The sequence below is a fragment of the Eubalaena glacialis genome, chromosome 6, assembly GCF_028564815.1.
Source record: "Eubalaena glacialis isolate mEubGla1 chromosome 6, mEubGla1.1.hap2.+ XY, whole genome shotgun sequence".
Lineage (NCBI taxonomy): Eukaryota > Metazoa > Chordata > Mammalia > Artiodactyla > Balaenidae > Eubalaena > Eubalaena glacialis.
In genome coordinates this window covers 152779590-152786902 of record NC_083721.1, presented here as the reverse complement: position 1 = coordinate 152786902, position 7313 = coordinate 152779590, and the positions used below count along the sequence as shown (strand labels likewise).

General features: G+C 44.0%; 1 pseudogene; it reads right to left on the bottom strand.

The window, feature by feature from the left end:
• Positions 1-506: 506 nt before the first annotated feature.
• Positions 507-1074, bottom strand: LOC133093748 (large ribosomal subunit protein uL22-like; annotated as a pseudogene).
• Between the last annotated feature and the right edge of the window lie 6239 nt (positions 1075-7313).

Sequence of the window (7313 nt, the reverse complement as noted above, 5' to 3'; positions counted from 1 at the left end):
AGAGGTTCTCCCACAAGAGTTAGAGTTCCGAGCCCCATGTCGGGCTCCCAAGCCTGGGGATCTCACATCAGGAGGAGGAGCCCTCAAATCATTTGGCTTTGAAGGCCAGCAGGGTTTGAGTAAGAGCTCCACAGGGCTGGGGGAAACAGAGACTCTACTCTTGGAGGGGACACACAAGGCTTCATGTGCACTGGGACCCAGGGCAAAGCCGTGACTGCATATCAGCCTGGGCCAGACCTACCTAGGGGTCTTGGAGGGTCTCCTGGGGAGGAGGGGGTTGGGTGTGGCTCACTGAGGGGGCAAGGACACTGGTGATGGAGGTCCCAGAGAATACTGATTGGCGTGAGCTCTCCCAGAGGTCACCATTTTGGCATCAAGACCCAGCCCCACTCAACAGGCTCCAGGCTCCAGAGCTGCTTTTCTGATTAGCATCTTTCTCACTTTGTCTTTCCTGATGCCTTTGCCTCTTTTCTTCTTCTTCTTCTTTTTTTTTTTTTTACTTTTATTTGCATTTATTTTTTGCAGCATTTATTCCCGGGCCATAAGTTTCTATTTCTTCAGTTTCTTCTGGGATATCTTCTTCTTCTGGGCAACCTCCTCTTCTGGTTTAGGAACAATCTGTTCTTTTTCAGTAAGAATCATCTCAATGTGGCAGGGAGAGCTCATGTATGGGTTGATCCGGCCATGAGCTCTGTAAGTCCTGCGCCACATCTTGGGGGCTCTGTTCACCTGCATGTGCTCAATGACCAGAGAATCTACATCTAAGCCCTTAAGTTCAGCATTACTCTCTGCATTTTTGAGCATGTGCAGTAAAAATTCAGCACTCTTTTTGGGCCACCGACCCTGCATCCAGCCCCACTGTTTGGCCTGGGCACACCTACCAACTCCACCATTGTAATGATGGAATGGCACACATTGCTTCTAAAGTGACACCCTTCAGATACTTGGTGGTTTTTCAGATATGCATACCCTTAATGGCCTGGGCAGTTTCACGAGTGTTCTTAAAGTGAACACAAAGGTTTGAACCTCTTGACTTGCTTTGGGGTTTTCTGGGTCGAGCAAATAGCGGACCATTTTTAGAGGTCACCTCAGGCCGCTTACCGGAAAAAAAAAAAGCTCTTTTCTTCTTTAATTGAGTTTAACTTTGTAGCAGACACCGTCAGCACCCCTCCCCCCAGTTCTTGTTTCTCACCCCCTTACCTTCCAACTGCCAGCGTTTACTTTGCCTGACATCGCTCTCTGACCCAAAACTCCCTTTGCACACCTGCCAGATGATCGGACATTTGTGGAATTCACCACTCCCCCACTCCGCAGCAGCTCTCCCCCAATGACGGAGGGGGTAAGTACATATATTGTGGTTCCCTGGTACCCCTCAGCTGAGAAAACTCTGAAGCATGTGTCCTACCCTGGCTCTCAGAACTCCTCAGCTGTGTAAGCTCCAGTTACCCTCAGGGGTAACGTGATTGACATTGAACCTTTGGCTCCTTTTCCTACCTAGCTCACTTTCCCAGTCCCCTGCACGTATTTGTTGGCATTGCCTTCCAGAAAAACTACTTTCACATGAATCCATGTCTTGGGGGGCATGAATCATGTGGCTGGGGGAAACCAAAGTAAAATAGGCTTTCATCAACCCCTGATTCAACCTATCTGAAAGTTAAAAGAAACGTGTTTACTAGAAAAAAGTAAGAGAAGAGATAGGTGCAAAGAGGAAGGTGTAGAAATTCTGATAAAACGCGGTTCTCATTAGCAATGTCCCAGAAAATAAATCACATGCCCATTGTTAGGGTCGGAGTATAACAAAGGAAATATGGTCTGTAGACTCTCTGGGAAGAGATCCAATCAAGAACACTGGCCTCTGTAGTGGACATGTTTGCAGTTCCTAACCAGCCCAGTAACCTCCTAGTGTGAGTATTAGCAAGAGGGTCCTTTGGGTTCCGACTTCTCATGATTCAGATGGTCCATCACTTTTATGGAAGAATATGGTGCCAGAAAGGCCAATTTTCTGTGAATCCAATCACCTGAGGAACTCCTGAAGGAAGATCCAACATGAGTGCCCCTACCTAAGCTACTGAGAAAACATTTATTTTTTTCTCCAAGGAATTCTGGGTGGTATTGTCCTGGAAGATGCACAACTGTCAGTTTCCTCAACCCCATGGAAGAGTCCCATGGACTGAGGATTATCCTGTCATCTCTCTCCCTTTATTGGTTGAAGAGCAAGTAATGTATTATTGTTTCAACAGAAACTCAGAATTGTCTTTTGAATTTGTGAGGTCAATTTCAAATAACTATTCAAGCTCTGGAAAAGAAGGTCAAGTTCATCATCATGCTTTGATTATAGTTCTTCTGTCTGTTATCCTTTGCTTTTTGGAAGACAAGATACGTTGAATGTGTAAAAGAATTGGAGGCAAGTTGGAAACTTTGCACACTTATGACTTACACTGAACTTCAAGAGGTGGAGGGAGAGAAAGGTTTGGAAAGGTAAAGACAGATTGGGTGGGTACTGGGAAGTAGGAATGAATACTATTGATAGGTGGACTGAAGCCCTTGAAGAGGGCTTTGTGCCACGGTGATGGATGTGAACTTTACCGTGGGGTTAATGGGGATTCCACTGAATATTTTCAAGCATGAGAGTGATGCAGTCAACGTGATGAATGGAGTCCCTCCAAAGGTTTTCTTTTACTGCCACAATTTCCTTGTCATTCAGAGACGTCATGCAGGATAGATTAGGTGGACACATGTGACATTCGGTTTGACCATTTTTTTTTAGGTCAAAGCAGTCGACTGTTGGCAATTTCATGGGGTTTCGCCTAATATATTCCAAGTGAAGTAACTAGAACTAGCTTGAAACTTCTGGTTTGGGAGTGGAATCTCTAATGTGTTCTTCATCCTGTCCACTGGCAGCTGCTGTGTCCTGCCACTGGAAGATGGGCAACACCCAGGGGAGGGTCCCCAAGGACTGATTGCTCTTCCTTCCTCAACCCCTGCCAGGTGGAGTCACTTGCAGGCCAGCATCAGAGAAGCCCTGCTGATCTCCCTCTCCTTCCAAAGCCAGCTTCTCAGGGGGAGGAAGTGTTAGCATGTGGTACTCACTGCTTCAACTTCTCAGGACTGGGAAGAGCCACTGGCTTCTTCAAAGGACTGTTGTTAACCTGCAGAGTCTCCCAGAGAGGTGACCATAGATCACACGACCAGATGGCCTGTAGTGAGCCCCTGTGAGAAGGGGAAGGGACGGATCTGTCAAACTTTTTATTGGAGTGGAGATGAGGATAGCGGGAAGGAGGAAAAGAGGGAGAAAGAATGAGAGAGGGAGAGAGAGGGGAGAAATTGAGAAAGAACTAGAATTAGAAGTTTGGAAACAGAGGTCTAGTTTGCTAACTGTGTGCCTCCATGCTAATCTTCCATGAGAAAATTAAAGCAGTTGAACTGTCCAAATCCCAAACAAGAAATATCATGCGTAAAAAGATCGATTGATTTATTTTCTGTGGCTTTATGTATATGAAAAAATTCTAAAAATGTGTAAAACCTATTCATTATGTTGAAAAGCATAAAATTCTATTTAATCAGTGGTTGAACAATGTTTTAGAAAGATCATTATATTGATACTTCTGGATTACAGTTTTGGCTGTCTTTCTAGCCAGCTGTATAGCTATGTGCCCATTTCTTTTTAATTTAATTTTGTAAATTCCTGGCCTCAATTGTTTTCTTTCTGGCTGGTCATATAGGTTAGTTGTTGAAGGCAGGTGGGGTTTGGGAAGAAGCTGGGTGGCAGTACTTTGGCCTCACACTCCATCTCACTTGGACCATGGCAGTGTTGGAACCCTTTGTCTCATTTTTATTGTCTATCTCTCAATTTGGTGAATCTGGAGCCCTTTTGACAAGGCCATTCTCTGTTCTGTCCATAGCTCACCTAGCAGAGACTTCCAGATGCTCCATGTTTCCAGGAACCTCTATCAAATTGCTTACTTAAGGGACTTCCCTGGCGGTCCAGTGGTTAAGAATCTCCGATTCCACTGCAGGGGGCATGGTTCGATCGCTGGTCAGGGAACTAAGATCACGCAAGAAAAAAAAGAAAAATTGCTTACTGAAGATTCTATGAGCCATCACTGCTCCCTCCTTCAGTTTCATGTTATCACCGATGGTAAAAACCAGAAAACAAGCATGCTTGCTAATAAACGGCCATTTCCTTCTCCCAGAGCATCTTTATGGATATGGCCTGATTCAGTATTTGAATGTAATGGCCTGAAAATAAGACTTCAAGCAAAAATAAATGAGATTGATGGAAATACATTGCCAGTGCACAAAATACAAAGCATCTGGTAGATTTCTCTTTCCCGTTTTTCCACGTGGGGAGAAAGATGAGTTTCTCCTGCTTTCTCTGAGTGCAGCAGAGGGAAGTTTGTGGTTTTGGTTGAGAAAACACTCTTATTATCCACCCTTATTTTTAGAATTTTTAGACATCTAACTTATTGACTTGAGTTTATAATTTAGGCCTGTAACCTTTAGAAAAAAATGATCCCTTTTGGAATTTCTCATGCATGATTTCAGCCCAGAGGAAAAAAATATGGGGGAAGTGTTTGGCAAAATCTGCCTTATCATCAGAGTCACAGCTATTCCAAGAGAAAAGAGTGATGTTTTATCTATAATATCCTGGTGGGCTCCTTAGAATCCCACTCCCTGAAGTCATAAAGGATTCATAGTATATACATAACAGAGAAATTCTGAGTTCCACATACTTAACATCCATTCATCAGTATACAATACTTGATGTCTCTTCTCTGTTTAGAGGGCTTATTTGGACTCTGTGGTGGGGTTCAGAGGCACTCATGTGAGAAGATCCAGATCACCCTGTGGAACAAGCTAGAGTAGCTATAGTAGATGATAGTGGTCCCCTTTATAGAGGGGGTACACCTATCCCCCAGAGGCTCGGAGCTTGCCTCATAAGGGCTGAAAGCTGCGTCCTTCCCCAGAGACTTGCTCTCCACTGTGGGACTTCTATTTCCAGGAGAGGTCTGAGAGGTTATACCTTCTTCCCCAGGGGTAGCCACAGATGATGACTAAACAAGGTACAAACACCTGACCCCATTGCCTCAAGGTGAGCCGGCCCCATGGTGCTGGTCATCCTGTAGCGCACCTTACTCGACCTCACCTGAGATCACACTCTTGCTCAGCTCCTTCTCTGGTCCTCTTCTGCTTTTCTCACTTCCCTCAGGTTGGTTTTCTCATGGCAGCACTAAATCACTTGCACAAGAGTCCTCAGGTTAGGTTCTGCTTCTAGGGAATCTGATCTAAGACAGTAGTATTTATTTAGTTGATTAATTTTGGCTTTGTTCTTATTACAAAAATAATGTACGTTCATCGTTGAAAATAAGAAATTTTATAGGGTGAAAAGGACAAAATAGAATAAAAGAACAAAATAAATAACTCTAGACTCAAAGGGTGACCAGTGTTGACTTTGGCAAATATCCTTTCATTCAGCAATATTCATGAAGTAACAATGACATTGATGGCCCTCAATGGGTAATATCTCCCAAATCCATGTCTTTGTTTACTTCTCTCCTATATTATCTCTTGCTTTGATCGTGTGATTGGCTTTTGTCAATGGGATCTTAGCAAACATGATGGAAGCAGAGGCTTGGCAAGAGCTTGCATACTGGGGCTTGTATGGACTATATTTTCTTTTTCTCTGTATTCTTGATGCGCTGGCATTTGGGGCCTTGATCCTGGAGACACTGACCTTCCCAGGCTCTCTGATTCCTAGAGATTGTAAATGACTTCCCTGTGAGAACAACTTTGATGTATAAACCAACCAATCCAGAGCCCACACCTCCAACCAGCTCCTTTATCTGACTCTCACACACCAAGCCAATGTGCCCCCTGCCCCTGGTTCTCGGGATCTTGAGTATACACGTCTTCCTTCATGACAATCATTTCTGTGTCTGAGTGTCTTGCCATACCTGATTACGATGAATCCTGGGTACCTTTTTAAGACAGGGCTTATTTTCTTAGAACACTCTTTCTTTAAAGCCGGTCACCGTGCACAAAGAGATTCAGGTAACACTACGGAGTGAGGAGTGAGACTGGAGTGTGAGATTCCAGCTGCGAGGTTCTGGCACCAGCCAAGCACCCAGCTGAATGCAGCTGCGTGACTCAACTCAGCTATCCCACGCGGGACGGAGCAGCATGTCAGAGCCTGGTCAACCCACAGAACCGTGTCGTAAACCGCTGGGTTTGGAGCAATTTGGTAGGCAGCAACAGATTGCTGAAATGGTGCGGTGTGGGCAGGACCTTGTGGCTCTGGGTCTTTCAGCTGACCTGTAAGCATACCTTCCTCCCCACCCTGCCTCATGACCCCAGGGAAGGAAATCTGCTACTGTTATTGATGGAATTCTATGGCATTCATTAGGCTGTGTTTACTAGTGGGCCTGGTGACCGATGAAAAGGTGGTGCCTTGGTAGTTTACTTTCATTGACTCTCCTCATTCTATGCAATGAGATCAATAACTTACTCAGGCCTGGCTTTCCTTCCTCTCTCTGTATGCGTGCCTAAGTAGAGTCCCTGCTTTTGGCTGTGGTGCGGAGACAGAAGCACCATATAGGTCCCCCCTTCACCTTTGACTAAGAAATCTCACGGACCTCTCAGGCACTGACCCAGCTAATAAGCTGGTACTCTGTTTATGATTTGGATTTGTTCTCTGCGTTTCTCTTCTTTGAGAAAACTGAAAGAAACAGGGAAATTTGGCAGGGCATAAGCCAGGCATTCTTGTGTTCCCTGGCCCAATTAGTACTTAATACCATCAAAACCCTATCTACCTTTTCACCTTTAACACTTTGCTTTTACCAAAAATAAGGTCATAATTTTTGTAAACTCCTTTTTAACCAAAATATGTTACAAGTATGTCTTTGAAACAATAATAAAAAAAAAAACCTTCAATGTAATTTTCAATAGCAAAATGGCATTCTCTTATATGGATATACAATATTTTGCTTAACTGATACAGTTTAAAAGTTTTAGGTTCTGCTTTTTCACTATTATAAAAAATACTCTGCTGAATGTTCTTGAAGTCGAACGCTTGTGCACATCCATTATTTTCTTAGAATACATTCATGGAGTGGAATTTTGGAACTAAGGGGTATGTGAATTTTTAAAGCATTTGATAAATTTTGCCAAATCCTCCCCCTCCCCACAGAAAACTTGTACCACTTTGCACTGTCGTCAGCAGTGTATGAACATGACTGTTGTCTTTGATCCTCACCAATTTTACCAATTTTATAAGAAGGATGCTCTCCCAATGTCTTCATTTCCATTTCTTTGAT